Here is a 23,023-nt window from a genome sequence, read left to right as displayed (position 1 = left end):
ACTTCATAATATTCTCAGTCTCTTGTTTGGTAAAAAATTTCTCCATTCTCCATAAATCTGACAAATACGTTATTTCTTGCTCCCCTAATTTGTTTATAGTCTCAATCTTTATACCTTGATTATGTGTACATTTGGACTTTATTCTTGTGTATGGTGTCAGGCATTTGCCTATGCCCAGTTTCCACCACACTGTTATCCAGTTTTGCCAGCAATTTTTGTCAAACAGTGAGTTCTTATCCCAGAAGCTGGGGTTCTTGGGTTTATCAAACAGTGGATTGCTATATTCATTGACTACTGTATCTTGAGTACATAACTTATTCCACTGGGCTACCCCTCTATTTCTTAGCCAGTACCAAGTAGTTTTGATGTTTGCTGCTTTACAATGTAATTTGAGATCTGGTAGGGCTAGGCCACCTTTCTTAACATTTGTTTTCATTAATTCCCTTGATATTCTGGACCTTTTGTTCTTCCAGACGAAATTTGATACTATTTTTTCTAGCTCTAGAAAATAATTATCTGATAGTTTGATTGGTATGGCACTGAATTGATAAATTAATTTAGGTAGAATTGTCATTTTTATTATATTACCTCAGTCTACCCCCGAACCCCTGATGTTTTTCCACTTGCTTAGATCTGACTTTATTTGTGCAAAAAATGTCTTGTAATTGAGTTCATATAGTCCCTGGGTTTGTTTTGGAAGAAAGACTCCCAGATATTTTATAGTGTCTACCATAGCTTTAAATGGAATTTCTCTATCTCTTACTGTATATAGAAATTCAGATGAATTATATGGGTTTATTTTGTAACCTGCAAGTTTACCAAAGTTGTTTATTATTTCAAGTCGGTTTTTGCTTGACTCTCTGGGATTCTCTAAGTACAGCATCATATCATCTGCAGAGAATCACAGTTTAGTTTCTTCTTTGCCTATTCTAATTCCTTCAATTTTTTTTTCTTCTCTTATTGGTAAAGCTAACATTTCTAATTCCACATTGAATAACAGTGGTTATAATGGGCATCCTTGTTTCAGCCCTGATCTTATTGGAAATGCATCTAGCTTATTCCCATTACATAAAATGCTTGCTATTGGTTTTAGGTAGATACTCATTATTTTATCTAAGGCTGCATTTATTCCTATTCTCTTCAGTGTTTTCAATAGGAATGGGTATTATATTTTGTCAAAAGCTTTTTCTGCATTTATTGAGATAATAATATGGTTTCTGTTAGTTTTGTTGTTGATACGATAAAAAATGCTGATAGCTTTCCTAATATTGAACCAGCCTTGCATTTCTGGTACAAATCATACCTGATCATAATGTGTTCTTCTCTAATAAGTCTCTGTATTCTTTTTGCTAATATTGTATTTAAAATTTTTGCATCTACATTCATTAAAGAAATTGGTCTATAATTTTCTTCCTCTGTTTTGGCTCTTCCTGGTTTAGGTATCAGAACCATATTTGTGTCATAAATAGAATTTGGTAGAACTCCTTCTTCACCCATTGTCCCAAATAGTCTATATATTATTGGAATTAACTGTTCTTTAAATATTTGATAGAATTCATCTGGCCCTGGAGATTTTTTCCTAGGGAATTCATTGATGGCTTGTTCAATTTCTTTTTCTGAGATAGGGTTATTTAAGTATTCTATTTCCTTTTCTGTTAATCTGAGCCATTTATGTATTTTTTAAGTATTTATCCATCTCACTTAGATTGGCAAATGCATGGGCATACAGCTGGGCAAAGTAATTTGTAATTATTTTTGTAATTTGCTCCTCATTGGAGATGTGTTCATTCTTTTCATTTTTGATATTGGTAATTTGGTTTCTTCTTTCTTTCTTAAAACAAATTGACCAAAGGTTTAACAATTTTATTGACAAATTTTTAATTTAATCTAATTTATTGAGAAGATTTTAATTTAATTTTTAATAAATTTATTTTTTTAATTTTTTAATTTAAAATAATACCAACTCAGTTTTATTTATTAGTTCAATAGTTTTCTTAATTTCCATTTTATTAATCTCTCCTTTGGTTTTCAGAATTTCTAATTTGGTGCTCACTTGGGGATTTTCAATTTGTTCTTCTTTTTTTTTTTTTTTGGTTTTTTTTAAAGGAAGAACAATTTTATTTCATCTTTTGCTTCCCTACCTCTCAAAATATCTTTACCATTTGTAACCCTATGGAAACTATCTTTTGGTTAGGGTGCCCAAAGCACCATACAGTATTTGGTATATCAAAAGGATTGTGGGAAATAAAAAATTGCTTTGATGTTGGTCTGCCATGGAAGTTAGAGTTCACTATGATCTTTGGTCCTGTTCTTTTTCATGTCTCAGCCCATGTGGGAAGATGAGATCTTCACTTGTAAGCATGCTTCTTGTAAATCTCTAGGACTTCATTCACATCATCTGGGGACCCCAGAATCACGGGTGCTCTCTCATGGATGTCAGTGGGAATGACGTCCAGTACAGCTTTATCTCCTGTGGTAGCCAGTCCTCCAGCTTTTTCCATGACAAAGGCCATTGGGTTACACTCGTACAGGAGTCTCAGCTTTCCTTTGGGGCTCTTTTTGTTGGCTGGATACAAAAAGATTCCTCCATACACCAGTGTTCTATGCACATCTGCCACCATGGAGCACACATATCTTGCACCGTAAGGAGCTGTGTTATCCTGGGGAAATTTCTTCTTCTGGATATATTCAGCGATTGCAGGATCAAAGTCCCTGGCATAGCCCTCATTAAGACTGTAGATATTGCCTCTCTTTTTTATCTTCACATCCTTTTCAACCAAAATGAACTCCCCAATAGCCGGGTCCAGCATAAAGCAGTTGACTCCACATTCCATAGCCAGCACTAACATTGTGGCACTGCCATAGAGAGCATACCCAGCAGCCACTAGATTCCTGCCAGGCTGCAAAGCATCCTTCTCAGAAGGCTCACCAGTTGAATTCCTTCTGTAAATGCCAAAAATAGTTCCAATGGATGCAAGGCTGTCAATGTTCGAAGAACCATCCAGAGGATCAAAACAGACCACATATTTACCCCTTTTTTCCTACTCTATTATTATGGCATTCTTGTTTTCTTCTGATACAAGAACACATGTAGCAAAGGATGACTTTAGCATGTTAACAACCAAGTCATTGGAGAGAACATCCAGCTTCTTGACTTGGTCACCAGTGACATTGGTAGAGCCAGCAATTCCATGCAGATTGGCTATGCCTGCTTTCCGCACCGCAGAGGAGATGGCTTTGACAGCGGTGCAGAGGCTGTTAAGCAACTGGGTCATCTCTCCGGTGCCTTTGGCTTTCCTCCCCTCCTCCATGACGAATCGGGTCAGGGTGTTGACATCGGTGTCGAAGAAGGACTTGTCGGTCATGATTGGGTCAGAAGGGTGGATGTCTTTAGGGCAAGAAAAGTCCTGAGTGCAGCAGGCAGCCGGAGGGGCTGGAGAAGGGAGTCGGAGCTGGCCTCGGTGCGCGTGTATGCGCGAGAGCCTCCAGTCTCTACCTCCCAGGGCTCTGGTCAGTCCTCAATTTGTTCTTTTTCTAGCTTTTTCAGCTGCATGCCCAGTTCATTGATCTCCTCTTTCTCTATTTTATTCATGTAGGCGTTCAATGAGGTAAAACTTCTCCTAAAAACTGCTTTTGCAGTATCCTATAAATTTTGATAGGTTGTCTCATTATTGTCATTCTCTTGAATGAAGTTGCTAATTGTTTCTATGATGTTGTTTAACCCACTCATTCTTTAGGATTAGATTATTTAGTTTCGAATTAATTTTTGTTTTATCTTTCCATGGCCTTTTATTACATATATTTTTATTGCATTATGGTCTGAGAAGGATGCATTAACTATCTCTCCCTTTCTGCACTGAGTTGTGACGTTTTTATGCCCTAGTACATGGTCCATTTTTGTATATGTGCCATGTACCACTGAGAAAAACATATATTCCTTTCTATCCCCATTCAATTTTCTCCAGAGAGCTATCATATCTACCTCATCTAGAGTTTTATTCACCTCCTTAATTTCTTTCTTCTTTATTTTGAGGTTAGATTTATCAAGTTCAGAGAGGGGGAGGTTGAAGTCCCCCAACAGTGTTGTTTTTTTTGATTGCCCTGAAACCTGGGTCAGGCCAAAACAACAGCTTTATTATTTCAGCATTCGGCAACATCTCAGCCATCAAAAATAAAACTCTTAACACTGAAGGATGGAAGGAAGACTTCTCTACAGCATGATTAGGTAGGCTGTATCCAGAGCCCCCTAGGCTGCCACAGGCAAGAAGGATGGTGGTTTTTCATTCATCCAGTAAATTAGGAAGTACAGAATTCAGGGGGCCAACTGCTCATTTCTGGGCTGGCATAAGGTCATCAATGGACTGGCCCTGCTCCAAACGCTTCTCCATCTCAATGAGCAGCTTCATGCCATGCACCACCATCTGCACCAACTTCACCTCTGAGAAGCCCAGGAGGTCAGCACTGGAGATGTCAAAGACACCACCCACAGCTGCTGTGTCCACACTCCCTGCCCCCCTCTTCTACAGTCTCAATTTCTTCAGATCCTCACCAAACTTCTCATGCTTGCCCAGGTGGTGAAGTTTGATGTGGACACCTGCACGTTGGCCTGTGCCCAGGTTGAAGGGGCATGTCAGGATGTAGCCCAGGTGAAGATTCCACATGGACTCATAGTTCTTGGTCTTAAAAAGGGTTTCAATCTGGATAAGCCCTGTGCAGAAGTGTGTGAACACCTCCTTCATGTTACCTCCCTTCTGCAGGGAGATGACCCTCCGGTGATCTTCCTCACTGATCCACACCAGAAAGGTCTTGTTGTCATTGTGCCAAATGCCCCTGCCATCAGGCCAGTCTCGGGCCCTGCTAGAAGCCAAGAAGAGTGGGGAGACAAGCTTGTTGAAGAGGAAGTGGTCATCAATCAGCTGCTGCTGTTCCTACTCAGTCTTGTTCTTCAAAGCATAGTACTTCCCATTCAGGTCACTTTCCAGGCTGGCCAGAGCTTCCACAGTCAGCTTCTCTATGGCCCAGCTACAATGTGGAGGCAGGCAGAATCCTCTGATGTTCCAGCCAGTTCGAATATGGGAACTCAGAACATAGTTTGGATCCAGGTCATCATCACCCTGCAGATTGTTGGGGTTAAGATCAGTCTTATGCTCATCAGAAAGCTTGTAGCCTCCATGTCAGTCCACAATAATGGGATCAAACATCCTTGAACACTTCATAGCTCTCTTCATCTGCAGCCACATAGCCCACAGTCATGATGAAAGGGTGCCCTGGGTTGTCCACACTGGTTTGGATGAAATCATGCAGGGTGAAACCACTTGATGTAGCCTTATCTCGGAGTTTTTCATAGAGCTCAGGGGTCAGCACTTTAGCCATGTGGTTGTTGTGCGAGGAGAGGTCAGGATATTCCTCCTCAGTGGGGTAGCAGGACTTCAGCATGCTGTGGCTATTGGAGAACAGCATGATGGTGGGAGGTGAGGGTGCTCCAGGGGTCACAGAGAACAAGCAGGTTGCGAGGATGCTGCTGCTGCAGCAGCAGCTGTGCACGAATCCCAGGTCAACTAAGCTTGAGCTCAGTCACCAAGTCCACAATTTTCCTTTTTAAAGAGTTGTTCTCTTCAGTTAATTCTTTTTTCATATTTTTAAAATCATTGGCTAGTTTTCTTCCACTTCTCTAATTTGGCTTTTAAAATCCTTCTTGAGCTCTTCCAAGAATACTCTTTGGGCTTAAGACCAGTTCATATTCCCTTCTGAAGTTTCATATGGGAGTACAATCTCAATGCTGACCTCTTCGGTATTCATGTTTTGTTCCTTGTCTCCATAGTAATAGTCTATGTTTTTTTCTTTTCTAGTTTCCTTTACACTCATGATGATTGCCTTTTTCCTTGCTTTTAAAGTGGATCTCTGCTTCTGGGGCACAGGGGGCTCTGTCCCACAGTTCTTTTGCTTGGAACTTGAGGTTTTCTGTATTATGTTTTTTTCAGCTAGAAGCTAAAATGCTGTAGCTTACCTGGTGTTGAACTGGCTGGTGTGCCAAAACAGAGACCAGGTGAAGTCATTCTGAGTTTCCCTTTAGTTACCCTGGAGCTTACAGTGTGAGGTATGGGGGAGGGGTGATCTGGCTGCAGGAGGTCTCCTCTCCTGTGCTAGAGCACAGGCAGGCTCAGCAGTGGGTGAACCCTGTCTGTGATAGTGTCTTCCTGATTTCCCTAGTTGTGCTGACACACACCTTGGGGCCTGGTGTTGGTGATTATTGGCTCCACATCCCTGGGGCTTGGGATCACCTCCCAGTTGGCTGACGTGGGGCTAGGACAGCTCAGTTCCTGCACTGGTCCCCTTCACCACAGTAAGAGTGACCCCCCCTTTATGGTTTTCCTAGCCTCTCTGGCTAAGTGACTGTTTATCCCTTCAGCTGATCCCACTATTCCAGGATTTTTCCTGGGGTGATATTCTCTTGGTTTTTCAAGGTCAGCAAGGGAAGGGAGATAGCATTTACAGATCACCCTGCCATCTTGGTTCATGTAAGTTCAAGTAGGTGACTTAAAGACATTTGATCTGCAGGCTGATAGTCTCAGGAGTGGTTGTTGCTATTTCTTGGGGCTCTGCACTTCTCTCTCACTCAGTTCCATGGGACTCTTATCTTGGGCTAATGTTTTTGAGAATCCACATTGCTTCAGACCAGCAGTTGTTTCCTGCTCAACTTTGCTAAGGCAGGATCTGTGCTGGTACAGCCTGTATGTTGTATGATGTGCACTCCTCCAGTGCTGTCCAACAGATCCTTCCCGTCAACCTTCCAGACAGTACTGGGCTGGAAATCTGCCACATTCTGTCTCCTATTGGATTCTGCTGCTCTAAAATTCTCTCAGATTCTCTTTTTAAAAGTATCTGAAACAGTTTGTCTTAGAGCTTAGATGAGTACTTGCTTTCACTCCGCCATCTTGACTCCACCCCCCAATCTTTCGTCAAATTTTCCAGTTTTCTAGGTGTAAAGTGAAAACTCAGAGTTGTTTTGATATGCCTTCTCTTATTAGTTATTTGGAGTAATCTTTCTTACAACTGTTAATCACTTTCAATTCTTCTTTTGAGAAATGTCTGTGTGTATCTTTTGACCACTTTACTATTAAGCAATGGATTTTTTTAGATGCACTCATATCCTTTTCTCCCATATTTTTCAGCAGATTACACCTTTACAATAATTGTTTCCCTTCTCCCCCCTCTCACTGACTCATCTCTCTTCTCTCCAATCCATTTTCTACACAATTGCTTAAGTAATATTCCTAAAGTACAATTTTGCTTATGACATTTCTCTGCTCAATTAACTCTGGTGGCTTTCTCTAGCCTCTGGGATCAAATGAAAACTCCCTTGTTTGGCACTTAAATTGCTTCACAAACTACCTATCCAGACTTAATAGGTATGTTATCTAAAGTTCAGCCAAACTGGTCTATTTGCTGTTTTTCACATGTGATATCTCATCTCCTTTCTCTATGCATGTGAACATTCTGAAAATGCTTTCTCCTCCTCACCTGTACCTCCTAGAATCGCTAGTTTCCTTTAAAGTTCAGTTCAATATCTCCCTCCTATATAAAGCTTGCTTTTTTTTTTAATACCTCTTACAGTTCAATAAGATACTGAGATTCTCGACCTTTGTGCTGATCTCTCCAGCATTCCTAGCTTGTCTGGTGTTGTTGCTCTGTGGTGAATCCAGGGATCATTCTTTAGTCTACTTCTTCCAATAAACAACTATTTTACAAGGGAAAAAAAAGAGAAAGTATGCTTATTTCATAATATTCTCACCAAGAATTCCCTTAATTGCTGCTTGGGACTAAGGGGAATAAAAAGTAAAATATGCAAAGCATGCATCCATAGTTATATCCAATATCTAAATTTAGATTGAGATCTGCCTGCAGATACAGATATCTACCTACTGACCTATCTATCTATCATCTATCTATCCATCCATCCATCCATCCATCCATCCATCCATCTATCTATCTTTCTATCTATCTGTCTGTCTGTCTATCCGTCTATCTGTCTCTCTGTTTCTCTGTCTATCTTCTATCTGCATATCTATTGATACAGATATATAGACACTTAAGGTGTTTACAGATGTGATGAAGGAGATCTCACATAAATTCCAAGTTGAAGAGAACATTCACTTGATCCTCTATGTCCTTCTTATTGGTAGACATGGGCAAGAGTCCCACAAGATGGACTGATATTGACCAGTTATTATCTGTTATTATTGGGTAGAACTTCTAAATCTATGAGATCACAAACACTTTGGGATACTCAAGTATAAACCACTTTATGTACATTGTCTTATTTGATTTTCAAAATAATCCTATATCATAGGGACTACAGGTACTTTTTTATCCCCATTTTGTAGACAAAGCAACCAAAATTAAGAGAATTGTTAGTTATTATAACTACTAAATTGATAGAGACAGCCACAAGTCTTCTGACTCAAAAGTATGTTTTGTCTTTTTTGTTTTTTATTTGCCCTCACTAATCTATGCACTAAGTTTGGAGCTAATTGGAATAAAAAAAACATAATATATAATGCATGCCTCCATAAAAATTCTTCATTGGGGGTCATTGTGAAATATCAAAAACTCTAAGAGTAGAACACAAGCTTTGTCAGTTTTTACCAAATTCAGAACTTTTCCAGTACGGACCTGGAAACTGAATACATATGGATCTGCTCTCTGAAGACAGCCTCAGAATAGAGAGGGTTATAACCAGAAGGCTGGACAATGAATTATATAATTAGTGGAGAATTTATTTGGTCACAGCAACAGCGAAGAGAGACTGGGTGGAATAATAGACAGAGGGTCAGACTTAAGTGCCTGAAAGACCTGGGTTTAGAAGTTCTTGCATAGTATGAAAGACCAAATATATTTGGGAATCTTTTTTTTTTAACCTCTATACTTGGCTCCTGCTCAGAATACATGGAAACTTCATTATATAACATCACTCAGCATGTTCTCATCAGCTCCCCTTGTGAGCAAACAGTTCACAAAACTCAAGAAACAAACAATTTTTATAGGTCAAAGAAAATAAATAGAACTCATTTTGGAGGTCATGAAAATATTGATACTGCAGGCACTTATATAATCTGAGTCAGTTACAGACATGTACTAGGAAGGGTTCACAGCATCTGCAGTTTCTATAAAGAATCAGTCTGTCAGTTTATGGCACTCATTGCAGTTCTTAGGAGCTCTTGGAAAGCAGACCTCTGTGCTGGTTAACATTTCTTTTAGTTCTCCCCAGCTCCTAGGAGGTGGTGTTGCTGTCTCCCTTCACTATGCCTTTGGTTGTCTGGAGAGGTCAAGCTCTCTGATGTGGGTCCCCTATCTCAATGGTATAGGAAAAGTGGTTTTTATAGATTATTGTTGGGACAAGAGACATAGCATCTCTCTCTTGCTGTTCAAATGGAGTGCTGTGCCATGGAAGGTTCATAGCCTTTACCTCATCATGCAATTCCTGTTGAACTCACACAGAAGTTTCTTAGTAGTCAGTTTATTTTCATGTTTAACCTGGTGTGGTTTTCTCCAAACCCCCAGACTATATATTTCCTATTCAGGCAAATATTTTTCATCAGTCTAGAAGCCTGATATTCACCTTCTTACTTCCTCATTATTTGTAATTTTTAAAAAATCTCTTTAGGACAAACTGATTAGAAAAGTTAAAATCATATGAGACTATTGCATGGATGTCGAGATTAGGTAAATGTCCAAGGAAAATCAAACTGGTGCTACCATGTATCAGAAAGAAAGCAATTTTTAACCCCCTCATCCATCTGTCTATCATCCACATTATTATCCATAACATATGTTTATATAATATATTATTCATTATATATTATATACACAATATATTATAATATACATACATACAATGTATGATTTATTATACATAAAATGATTTATGTCATATATAATTTATACATATTTATGTTAAGAATAGCAATGCCATTAAGAAAGCACTATATTTGCTCTTACATCTCTATGCCTTGATCCAGTCCTGTTTATTTTATGATATTTCTTCCCCTTTCTCTGAATTACCTTGTTTCCTGGTATAATAACTTCTGTATATTTTCATGTCTCTGAATAACTCACTGTTTTCATTCCAGTATTTTTTTTTCATTATTCATTTTCTTTCACCGGTCCCTGAATTCATGCCAATTCTCATATTTGGAAGACCTCCCCCCATCCATTAACGCACAGAATTCGTTTCCCAGACTGATTCCAAGAAGACCCTGGAAAAAAAAGGGACAAAAATCTCTGCACATTATTCTAGAGGAGCATACTACACTAAGACCATTGCTTTATAGCAGCTTGTTCAACAAAGTGGAAATATCTTTTGAGATCGGGATTGTTTTCTTCCTTTGGCATCCTTAGAATATTTAAAGTGCTAGTGGATTCATGCCAAATTATCTTGTGAGGAATTTTTCCCTCAGAGCTTATTGTATTCTTATGAGGGGGTTGTGGCAGGAAGAGATTTGTCCCTACTCCCACCTCGTTGATATAATCACAGAAACCAAGGGGCAAATAACATAAGTGATAAGATGTCAAAGTATTCCACTAAGTGTGAAACTGCCTATGCCCTGTTATTCTTTCTTGAAATATGAAAAAGTTTACCTGACTAAACTGAAGGGGATGTTTGGTGATGGCCAGCTGAAGACTGGCCACATCCCTGGTGGCTTTTAAAAAGCAAAGCCTGTGTGTCCTGGAAGCTATCTCACTATCAGTATACTTATACTCTGTGTTCACTTAGAGAATATTCTCTAAATTGGAGGGGTAGAGGCTAAAGATACCATTCTTACTATGTCAAAACTCAAAGTAAAACTTGCTTCACTTCTCAAAGGTCATTGCTAGAAAGCCACAAAGTATATAGTGAGGAAGAGATTTTTTTTCCCATTTGTTGGAAATGTGTCTTGAAAATGAATTCTTTATAAAACAAATTGCACATGAGGGACTCTGTGATCTAATTCATTATCTTTGTCAGCTTCTGAAAGGACAAATCATTCCAGAAATATTTATTGCAAGTTCATTTTGTACTAAGGTGCTGGGAGGGGGTAGAGAGATACAAAAGGTAAAACAGTGCATCCTGCCTCTCAAGAAGACATTGGCTACAACTATAGTGGCATGTGTCATGGATCTTCTGAATCCTGAGAACCCAATTTTTTTCTACCAGAAAGTTGTTAGGGTTTCACTTCCTATGTCTGGTAATGGTTTAATGATTATGCCACCTTCTACTACCCCTTAATAGAAGTCTTCTAATATTAAAATTTTCCCAGTAGGAGAGAGCTCAGATTTTATCTTTCTACCTTGCTATATACTCCTAAATCATCCCATAATTCAGTTTTTCAGGTGTTCTTTGAAATGATTTTTTTAGGAACTATCTCAAAGAAAATTACACAGAATTACAACACAAATGTATAGGGCCAGGAAAAACATTTAACCTCACTGGACCTCAGTTTCCTCATTGATAAAATATAGATGGCTTCTAAGATCCCTCCAAAATCCATATCTATGAATATATGAATGTTTACTCATTTTTTCAATTAACCCTGGTACTACTTAGCATTTAAGTAGTATCTAACAAATTTATAAGCCAAGCATTTGAAGATGTCTACAAACTATCTCCTAGTTATCTTTCTAGTCAGTTTATTTTTCTCCCCTTCATGCCTTTCTCTCTCAATAAATTTGACCTACAACTGGGAAGAGGGAATAAGAAGGATACAGGGATAAATTTGGGCTATATAAAAGTAAAGATAGCAATTCAATTTTATTTTTTTTTAAAACTGACCTACTGTTTCCTGTATATGATATTACATCTCCTGGCTCTATTATTTTAAAAAAGAAAAGTTCTATTGATTTGTTCCATTTTTACATTATAAACATTTATAGATGGTTCCTAATCCATGAGAGATCTTATCCAGCAAAGTAAAACAATCAATTAAAATTAATAATTGTGCGTTCGACCTTTGTTGCCAAAGAAGAACATGCCATCAGAGAAACGATGATATGAATTGCACTTGACTTTGTTTTGAGTGAGGGAGAGCTGTGCAGGTCACCAGCCTCACTTCTCCTCCAGAGCCATCTGAATCCAGTGACCAGATATTCATTAGGATGACTAGAGATGACCCAGGATGCACTGGGAGACCTTGGGCCCTTTAGGCCAAGGACTTTGCAGGTACTCGCTTAGGGTGAGGCAAGGCTCGTTCATGGAATAGGCTTGTTTAAGAAGTAGCCAGGGCATGGCCCCTTTAATGAAGTCAAGCAAAAGAAAGACATTGGGCTGGGTGACCTCATGAAAGTGTGCTTCACATCTATAGTACTTTCCTACCTATTTTTATTTTTTAAAAAAAAAACAATTATCTTTTCATCTCACCTCTTATTCAATTGCAAAAAATAGAAAAGAAAAGAACAAATTCCTCATACCAAATTTGTAATAATTGGCCATATCATGTATATGAGATACATATCATATATATGATATATATAATAGGATGACTACAATGATTACAAATACATATACACACAAGGCACACACATATATACTCATATATGTATGTGTACACATAGTTATATGTATATGCAGATGTGTGTATGTAATGTATGTATATATGTGCATGAGATTATGTTTGTAAAGCACTTTGCAAACCTTAAAGTGCTATGAATGCTAACTATAAGTTGTGTATATATATACACACACATACGCACATATGTACATATGTGTATAGTATGTATTTCATTTAGTACCCTAAATTTATCACATCTCTCAGGAGGTGAATATTATGCATCATTGGTCTTGTGGTATCAAGGATGGTCATTATGTTGATCAGATTTCTTCTAGCTTTCAAAGTTCTTTTTGTTGTTATTGAATAAATTGTTTTCTCATGTCTACTCATATTATTATTCATTAGTTTATAAAAGTCTTCAAAATTGTTCATTTTTATAATATCTATGTATAGATCATTCTTTGCTTCACTCCATAGCAATGAATATATGCCTTTTTCATGTCTTTTTGAAATCATCTATTTCTTATAAGACATCTGCTCCTTACGGCATAATATTATTGCGTGATATTCATATAACACAACTTATTCATCAATTCATCAATTACTGGATATCCTCTTATTTCCATTTTTGCAACCATTGCTTTTATAATATATTAATAATTAATAACCATAAAATGAAATAAGATACAACCACAATTCACTTTTGTTTCTTTACACAGGAGGTCCCCTTATATCTAGAATGTACCTGCTTTCTCAGGTGTCACTTTTGACAGGAGGACTTTGCTCATCCTTTGACAATTAGCACTATATTTGTCTTCAGAGTAATGTTTTTAACACCAGCATCAAAACCTCTCCCAGGAATACATAATCCCAGGATAGCATTACTGCATCTTTAAGAGGCTCTAGAATTCTGAAGTTTTAACAATTTAACTGTTGTCCTGACAAGACTGTTAGCAATGAAGCCCAGACAGAGACTGTGAAAGGAGAGGGAAAATGAATTTATTCCCTTAGAGAAGTGAATTTAACTCATATTGAGAATAAGTAATAAGATTCTTAAGAGACATCAGTATGATTTTGGGACCCATGATTATTCCAGAATTGAGAAGTCAAGAGTAACAGTGAACATAGTTTTTCTCATAATTCACCACCTTTGACAGCTTTTGAGGAGGCCAGACAGTCCAGAAATTGTGAATTGGTGAATGGCAAAGATGGTGAATTGGGGATTTATCTCATTGCTAAAACAGTGGAAATAATTATATCTTTATCCTATTTCCTGGTTATATTGTTAATAAATTGTATAGTCAGTAATTTTATATTTGTTCAAACCAAGAAAATTAGAGTTAAATGGTAATACAGCTAAGAGATGGATATCTTCTTCTGGGATAAGAGATTTATCAATAAATGAATGAGCATTTTTTAAAGCACTTATATGTGACAGACATCATGCTAAGCTCTATGGATACAAAAGCTTATCCAGTTAATTGAAGGACATTTAATAAAGTGGGAGTAGAAGTTTATAACTAATTGATTAATACAATAAATATTATAATTCAGTAATTAATAAAGAAACATAAAAACCTATCACTGGATTATTTTAGAATTTAACATGTGAATGAATACTATGATAACAAGTAGTAGGGATCTCCTTAGAGAGACTACATAGGAATATGATTGATTTCTAAACCTAGTTTCTCTTTGTAGATATTTTGTCAGTGCTCATTCCCATAGACATTATAGCCTCCTCCATAAAAGTAATCTCCCAAAGGGGAGGGTATGTTTTATTTTAGCTCTATATCCCTAGATCATAATACATAATTAGCACTTAACATCTGTTAAGTTAAATTTTTTAAAATGCTTTAAAATAATTTTTATCTTAAAAATTTTTAAACATTTTAAATAATAAATATATTATTTTAAAGTAGTCCCTTCATATCCCTGTAAAAGCAAGATAATGGCAATCCATATACAACAATACAGAGTGAAAACTAGCTAGAGAACTGTCATTAGGATCCTGCTATGGGACCACCACATAGGAGAATTTGCTTTATAAATAAACAAGCGTCATTAAAAAAAATAGTACCTCTGTAATTAATCCCCTGGAAAAGCATCTCTGATATATCTGGCTTACATGGATTTCTGCTGTTTAGAAAATGATGCTAAATTTAGGGGCACTGGAGCATGCTATAGACCATCTGGATAGGGAGAAGGAGTAGCTGTAGATGAGAAGTTCAGTAAAATGACCACAAACTTAGAGGAAGGGCACAATATGATAGTGATGGAAGATGATAATTTTGCATACATCTGCTAAAATCCATTCTGTGTCTAAAACAGAGTGGTTATACATTTTTTACTAGCCTTAATGATAATTTCATCCTTCAAAAGGCAGAGGAAGCAACAAAGGGAAATTCCATTCTGGATCTGGATTTAATTTTCAATAACAAGAAGGAACTAGCTGCTGGGATGCAAATCATGAGAACCATGTGGAGAGAAGTGACCACTCCATCTTAGACTTTGTGAAAGATGAGGAAAAAGCAGAATATACCATGTATTCTGTTTTGAGACAACAGATTTCAATGTATTCAGGGGAAGAATGGGTAAAATATCATGGATTAAGATTCTATAGAAAACACCAACCTAGGATGGAATGGGAAAATTTTAAGAATGAAAATCTGAAAACAAAAAGGGAAACAGTCCTGATAAGGAAGAGACTAATGTGGATGCTCAGAGAAATTTTCAACCATTTTGGGTTTAAAAATACGTGTTCAGTAGATGGAACCAGGGGTAGGTGACGAAAGTAAACACAAAAGCATGGCATACTCTGGTAAGATTGTCAAGAATGATAAAAAACACAATAAGTTGAGAATGGCAAAAAAAAACCTAACCACAAATGAGTTGTATCAGAGAGAGTGTAAGGTCAAAGAAAGCTGAGCCCATCTCTGACATATACTAGCTTTGTGGCTAGTTAGCCACATTAGCAAGTCCTTCAACATCTCAGTACTCTACAGCAGTGGTCTCAAAAGTAGGTGGTGGGTGAGAAATAACCCAATCTTTAAGAACTCCAGTAGGAAATATGGGATCTGAACTCTAACTAGTTGTGGACTAGTTTCCAGTACAACTACATCAATTCCTTCAGCACTTTCCCATCTATTCAGTGACTTTAGTGAGGTGTGGGACCCTTAGAAGGACAACTCAACCTAACTTAGGCATCCATAACAACTTCACAAATTTCATATACAGGCTGCTTCCTCCTTCTCCTGAGCTTCCCCATACCCTAGTTGCGATATTACCACAGCATCAGGCCCTGAGCTCCCAGGAAATATCTGGTTTCTTTCACCTCACCTGTACTGCAACCCCCAAACTCATAACGTATTCATTATTAAATAGGAAATAGTAGCTCAGGATGAACAGGCATGGAGGGCTTGCATTTACATTATTTTTTTTCCCCTTTAAGCCTACTGCTTTTATCAACTTTCTGTATTTCCTTGTAGAGGGAGTGTACCAGCTCATATTGTTATGATGTTCACCCTGTCTCCTTTCCTGGGTCATCCAGTTTCCTCTTGCACATTAACTATGAGTGTCCTTCAATGCTCTGTTGTGGTTCTTTTTCTCTTGTATGTTTAACTTCCCTCTCCTGGTGATATTACATGCTTCTATGAGTTCAAGTATCATTGCTGTGCAAATGATTCATAAATTTATAATCCAGCCCTTACCACAGTTCTGTCATACTGACTGCTTGCATTACCCATCTTCTTCTGGATGTCCTATGGAAATCTAAAAGTTAATATGTCCAAAGCAAAAGTGGTTATGTGTTCCCTAAAACCTATCTTTCCTCCAAAAGTTGCACATTTCTTTTTTTCTTAATTTTGTCTTTTATTTTTCCCCCAACTACATGTTGACAGTTTTTAGCATTCATTTTTACAAAATTTTGAGTTCCAATTTTTTCTCCCTCCCTCACCTCCCCCTTTCTAAAATGGTAGGCAATTTGATATGGGTTATACATATGCTAGCATGTAAAACATATTTCCATATTAGTCACAATTATGAAAGAAGAAACAGATCACAAGGAAAAAAACAGAAAAAAGGATAAAATAAGTGAAAAACATATGCTTCAATCTGCATTCAGAGTCCATCACTTCTTTATCTGGATGTGGATAGCATTTTCCTTCATGAGTCTTTTATACTTGTCTTGTATCATTCTGTTGCTGAAAAGAGCTGAGTCATTAATAGTTGATCATCACACAATGTTGCTGATACTGTATACTATGTTTTCCTGATTCTGCTCATTTCACTTTGCATCAGTTCATAGAAGTCTTTCCAGGTTTTTTTCTTTAATCTGCCTGTTCATTTCTTATTGTGCAATAGTATCCCTTTACATTCATATGCCACAGTTTGTTCAGTCATTCCCCAATCGATAGGCATCCCATCATTTTCCAATATTTTGCCACCATGAAAAGGGCTGCTATGAATATTTTTTAACATGTAGGTCCTTTCCCCTTTTTAATGATCTCTTTGGGTCACAAAACAAGTATTGCTGGATCAAAAAGTATTCATAGATTGGGCATATTTCCAAATTGCTCTCCAGAATAGTTGGATCAGTTCACAACTCCACCAACAATGAATTAATGTTCCAATTTTCTTACATTCTCTCTAACATTTATCATTTTCTTTTTTTGTCATATTAACTAATCTGATAGGTGTGAAGTGGTATCTCAGAGTTGTTTTACTTTCCATTTCTCTAATCAAAAGTGATTTAGAGAAGTTCTTCAAATGCCTGTAAATAGCTTTGATTTCTTCATCTGAAACCTGCCTGTTCATAGCCTTCAACCATTTATCTACTGGAGAATGGCTTGAATTCTTATAAATTTACTCAATTCTCTATGTGTTTGAGAAATGAGACCTTTATCAGGGCTGCATACGGTAGAGATAGTTTTCCAACTGTCTGCTTTCTTTCTAATTTTGGTTGCATTGGTTTTGTTTTTGTAAAAGCCTTTTCATTTAATATAGTTGAAATTGTCTATTTTACATTTTGTAATGCTATCTCTTGTCATGAATCTGTAACTCCTTTGACTTCCTTAAGAATTTAGATGCAATACCACTTGAGGCATATACATTTAGTATTGATATTACTTCAATGTCTATGGCAACTTTTAGCACTATGTAGTTTCCTTCCTTACCTCTTTTAATTAGGTCTAATTTTGCTTTTGTTTTGTCTGAAATCAGAATTGCTATCCCTGCTTTTTTTTTTTCTTCTTCAGCTGAATTGATTCTGCTCCAGGTCCTTACCTTTATTGTGTGTGTCTCTCTCTGATTTAAGTGAGTTTCTTGTAAACAACATGTTGTAAGATTCTGGTTTTTGATCCACTCTACTATTCACTTCCATTTTATGGAAGAGTTCGTTCCATTCACATTCACAGTTATGGTTACTAACTACGTATTTCCCACTATCTTTCACCATTTCTCTCCTTGACAGTGTTTGGTTTCTGTTTACCACCTCTACCAGTCTGCTCTCTCTTCTGTCAGTCCTCCCCCTCCTCACACACTCAGTTTACTTAATTTTCACCCCTCCTACTTACCTGGTAGGTAAGATAGATTTCTATATTCATCTGATTGTGCACACTGTTCCTTCTTTGAGCCAATACTCATGAAGTAAGGTTCAAGCAATGCCCATCACCCACCCTCCCATTTTCCCTGCACTGGAGTAGGGTTTTTGCTCCCCTTCATGTTGAATAATTTACCCCATTCTACCTCTCCCTTCTGCACCCAATGTACTCCTCTTTCTCACCCCTTAATTATTTTTTATCTCATTCCCTCCAATTCACCTTATACCCATACCCTCTCTGTATATTCTTTCTAGCTGTACTATTAATGGCATAACTTTTAAGAACTAGAAGTATCATCTTCCTATTTAGGGAATTAAACAGTTCAACTCCATTTGAATCCTTTATGCTTTCTTTTCCCTTTTTACTTTTGTAGGCTTCTTTTGGATCTTGACATTGAAAATCATCTTTTTTTTTTCATTAAAATCTGGTCTTTTCTTTATGAAACCTTGAAATTCTTCTATTTCATTGGATGACCATTTTTCCCTTAAAGTATTATGCTTAATTTCTCTGGGTAGGTGATTCTTGATTGTACTTCTAGCTCCTTTACCTTCTGGAATATCATGTTCTATGATCTCTGATCCTATAGTGTACAGTTGCAAAGTGCTGTGTAATCCTGATTGTGGTTCCCTAATATTTGAATTATTTCTTTCTGGCTACTTGCAGTATTTTCTCCTTGACCTGATAGTTCTGAAATTTGGCTATAATGTTTCTTGCAGTTTTCATTTGGGGATCGCTTTCCTGAGGTGATCAACGGATCCTTTCAATTCCTATTTTGTCTTCTAGTTCCAGGATATCAGCGCAATTTTCCTTGAAGATTTCTTGAAAGATGATGCTCATGGCCTCCTTTTGATTATTGCTTTCAAGCAGTCCAATGATTCTGACACTGTGTCTCCTGAATCCATTTTCCATGTCAGTTATTTTTCCAATGAGATATTTTACATTTTCGTCTATTTTTGCATTCCCTTGAATTTATTTGATTGATTTTTTTGATGTCTTATAGAGTCATTAGCTTCCACTTCCCAATTCTAACTTTTAAGGACTCATTTTCCTCAATGAAGTTTTGAACTTTCTTTTCCATTTGGCCTATTGTACTTTATAGAGAGTTGTTTTCTTCAGTGGATTTTTGTATCTCCTTTTCTGTTGGGACATTTCTATTTTTTAAGCAGTTGTTTTCTTTTCCCAAGCTTTTTTTTTTTTTCAGAATTCTCTTGCATCACTCTCATTTCTTTCCTCAATTTTTATTCTACCTCTTTTATATGATTTTAAGCTCATATTACTTTTTATGTTGTTTTTTGTTCATTTCTTTGACCTTTTTCCTTTCTTTTGAATTTGAGCTCTGTTCCCGGGGTGGAAGAGGCACTGTCTCAGGTTTCATGTGCCAGGGGCTGCAGACCCTGGCTATTTTCGTGGTTCAGCACTGATGTTGCCCTGGGGCCCCCAGCGAACCCTCTTGTCTGGTACTGTACTGAGTGGGTGGTGTGGGGTCATTGGCAGGCCTTATTGGAGGACTTAAGAGTCTGGCAGCTTAGCTGGTACAGAGCTGGGGTCCTAGTGTTGGTGTGTGGCATGTGCAGAGGCTGGTGGGTGGGGTGTTTCTGCATTTCCCCAGGGATTAGTCTGAAGCTCTTGGTGGTCTAGCAACTAGAGACTGCTTGTTTGCCCTGGGCTATGCTGAATCACTTGGAGGTCTGGCCACTGTACTTTGCCTATTTGCCCCAGGCTACACTGAAGCTAATGGTGGTTCTTGGGGCTGGAGTCTGCCTCTTCCCTGGCTATGCTGAGAAATGTGTGGAATCCAGTTGTTGGTACATATTATTATAATAATATATAATTATAACGTATGATATATAATCATAATACATGCATATTATATTATTTTATATATTTTTATTGCATGTATTTTACAGTGCATATATGATATATACCTATATTGGTAGATATTACATATGTTAAATATGTATATTATATTTAAGGGGTTAAAGAAAAAGGTAAAATTTGAGAAAAGCTGGGTTTTTCTAATAAAGAGATATGGGGTAGATAAGGACAATGGGAAGATAAAAGTAGTGCATTTTTCTTCAGTTTCCTCATCTGTAAAATGTGGGATTTGGACAAAGGTCTGTTTTAGCTTTAGAGCTATCACACTACATAACTGAAACTACAGTTAGAGAAGAACATTCATTTGGGAAAATAATTAGGTTACTCTGCCTAAAGTATTATAATTGGATGGCAAAGAGAAATCTGGTGAATGGTATAAAGCTGTGGAGCCACTTTAGGACCTGAGTCTGGGAAATATCTAGCAATGCATAGTATTTTTGCTTGAGGGAAATCATTCTTGTTTGTATGGACTAGTCACAGTGGATAGAAGGAAGAGTCTAAAAAGAAGGGAGAAAATAAGATGCACAGTACTCTAGGTATGAGGTAACTAATTTTCTGACTGTAGAAATAGAGAAGATAAGGCTTACTAGAAATATTACAGAGTAAAAGTCAAAAGATTTGATGATGAATTCCATATGAGAGCCAAACAATTATATTGTTTTTAAGGTAAAATACCAAGAGATACTCCCAAAAAGGTAGGAAAAGTGTTAACCCCAATAAGACTTTGGAGAGAAAGAACAGGGCAAAACATAATATTCTTGCTTCACTGTGTTTCCATGTATTTGCTAAGAGAGCACTCAAGTGATTATCCAGTAAAAAAGAAATTGTGGAAAGGATACATTGCATATTGAATAAATGAGTTTGGAATGTTGATGTAAGATGGGTCTTTCTGTGATTGACTCAGGGTGGATATTCTCACTATGAAGGCAGAACGTTACAAAATAATTATAAGGATTTTATTTCTCAATCTTGGAGATAATTTAGAGGTGATTTAACCCAATAGTTTCAAATGCAAGTAGGAACAGAATCACGAATCCATGACAAAGATCACCATAGTTTACATTTTGGCTTACTTTTAAAATGAAATGTTATCTATGTTTTTACTGAAATTTTTATTTATTTTATTAAATACTTCCCAATTGCATTTTAATATGGTTCAGGACTCAGGAGTGTTGTAGGCTGTGTTTTGACAACTCAGATCTAGCCTAGCTCTCTCTTTCTGTAGATGAAGAAACTGAGGTTAGAGGGAAATGACTTGATCAATGCCACTTAGATAGTTAGCGGCAGAACAAAGATGAAAATTGAAGTCTACTGATTCTTTTCCAATCCTGTATTCTTTATTTACCAGTATAAACCATTATATGAGAGCTGAAGATTGCTTCACCCTTTAATATTAAATAACAAACAAATATATCGTTTCTGAGTCAGCAGAATATGATCTGAACTATTAATAATAATAAATGATTTTTTTTGTTTCCCAACAATGAGTAATGATACAGAGGCATGCACAACTTTATGTGTTTGTATAACATTCTTTTAAAGAGCTTGGCAAATTCCAAACGTCCAGTCCCATTTCCACAGCACATGGGGCTTATTAGAGATGATGCATTTCCCCTGGCACACAGACAAACCATATTTAAATACAAACATGGAATGTTTTCCATAATGTATGCAGAGTGGGATTGGCCCATTGGTTTAGAATGACATCAGTCATTCCTAGACCAAGAAAGAGGAGGTTAAAAATCACTGCATGCCAGAAGGAGAAAAAAGAGTAGGCTTTGTGAAATCTGAGGAACTCATCCACTGTGGCTGCAGCTGAGTGGAATCTTTAAGCATTTCGGCATGAACATGGTTTTAATAGGCACAGACAAAGGACTAGGAAATATGTCCTTCATTGGTATAAAGGATTATAGGATCTTAGAATCAGAGAATTTGAGCTGGAAGGGAACCCTTCCTTTTATAGATGAGAAATCTGAAGTCTAGAGAGGTTGCTTAGAGTATCAGAGCTATTAAATATCTGAGACAGAATTTGAACCACAGTTTTCTAGACTCTACATCTAGTGCTTTAGCCATTATGCCACACTAATCTGTATCATTTAATTTTTATCATTTAGCCCAACATTAAGATTTTATGCTGTTTGAGACAAAATCACCAGAAAGTCTCCTTATGCAGAAACATATGAATAAGAAATTTTGTTCAACAGAGATTGAAAAACAAAAATATGGTACTGTGGTTTTTTTGTGGGGAGAGGCAGGTGATTTTGTCAGTGTGAGGTACCCTCTTCCCTGATGCAGATCATTCACCTGTCTATAATTTATAAACAGTGTGCTCCATGGCACTGAAAGGTTAAATGACATGCCCAGGGATATATAGCTGATGTAGGGAGAACAGGATTTGAACCCCATATCTTCTTAATTCTAAGGCTATGCCTTTATTTACTAAGTGTTTATGCTTCTACTGATGCACATGGTTTTCCTTGGTCTTTTTTTTTTAAATTGGTGATGTGTTTTCTTTTTTTCTTCATTAAATTATTTTATTTGTTTTCAGTGTTCTATAATCACTTCAACATGTCACAGATTTTTTCCACTCCCTCCTCCTCCATCCCCCCTCCCTTCCCACTCCTTTCCTGAGACATACATTCCTTTACATACATTGCTATTAAATACATTTTCACCTTAGTTATGCTGAATAGAAGAATTAAAATGAATCAGAGAAATCATAAAACAAAACAAAACATAATACGAAAGAAAATGGTCTGCTTCATTCTGCGATCCAATTCCATAGTATTTTCTCTGGATGTGGAAGGCATTTTGCCTCAAGAGTCCATTGGGAATATTTTCAGTCCTTGCATTGCAATGAAGTAGTAAATCTACCAGAAATATTCCTCTCACACTGTGGTTGTTGTTGTGTACAAAGTTCTCCTGGTTCTGCTCCTTTCACTCAGCATCAGTTCATGTAAGTCCTTCCAGGCCTCTCTGAAGTCTTCCTGTTCATCATTTCTTATAGCACAATAGCATTCCATT

The 23,023-nt window shown here is 37.1% G+C and overlaps 2 pseudogenes; both read right to left on the bottom strand.

Moving 5' to 3' along the window:
* Window positions 1–2,104: 2,104 nt before the first annotated feature.
* On the bottom strand, window positions 2,105–3,495 carry LOC140501633 (fructose-1,6-bisphosphatase 1 pseudogene; annotated as a pseudogene).
* Window positions 3,496–4,265: 770 nt separating this feature from the next.
* Window positions 4,266–5,509, bottom strand: LOC140498533 (creatine kinase B-type pseudogene; annotated as a pseudogene).
* Window positions 5,510–23,023: the final 17,514 nt, after the last annotated feature.

This window comes from Notamacropus eugenii, chromosome 4 (assembly GCF_028372415.1).
Source record: "Notamacropus eugenii isolate mMacEug1 chromosome 4, mMacEug1.pri_v2, whole genome shotgun sequence".
Taxonomy (NCBI): Eukaryota; Metazoa; Chordata; class Mammalia; order Diprotodontia; family Macropodidae; genus Notamacropus; species Notamacropus eugenii.
This window is presented reverse-complemented; position numbering and strand designations above follow the sequence as displayed.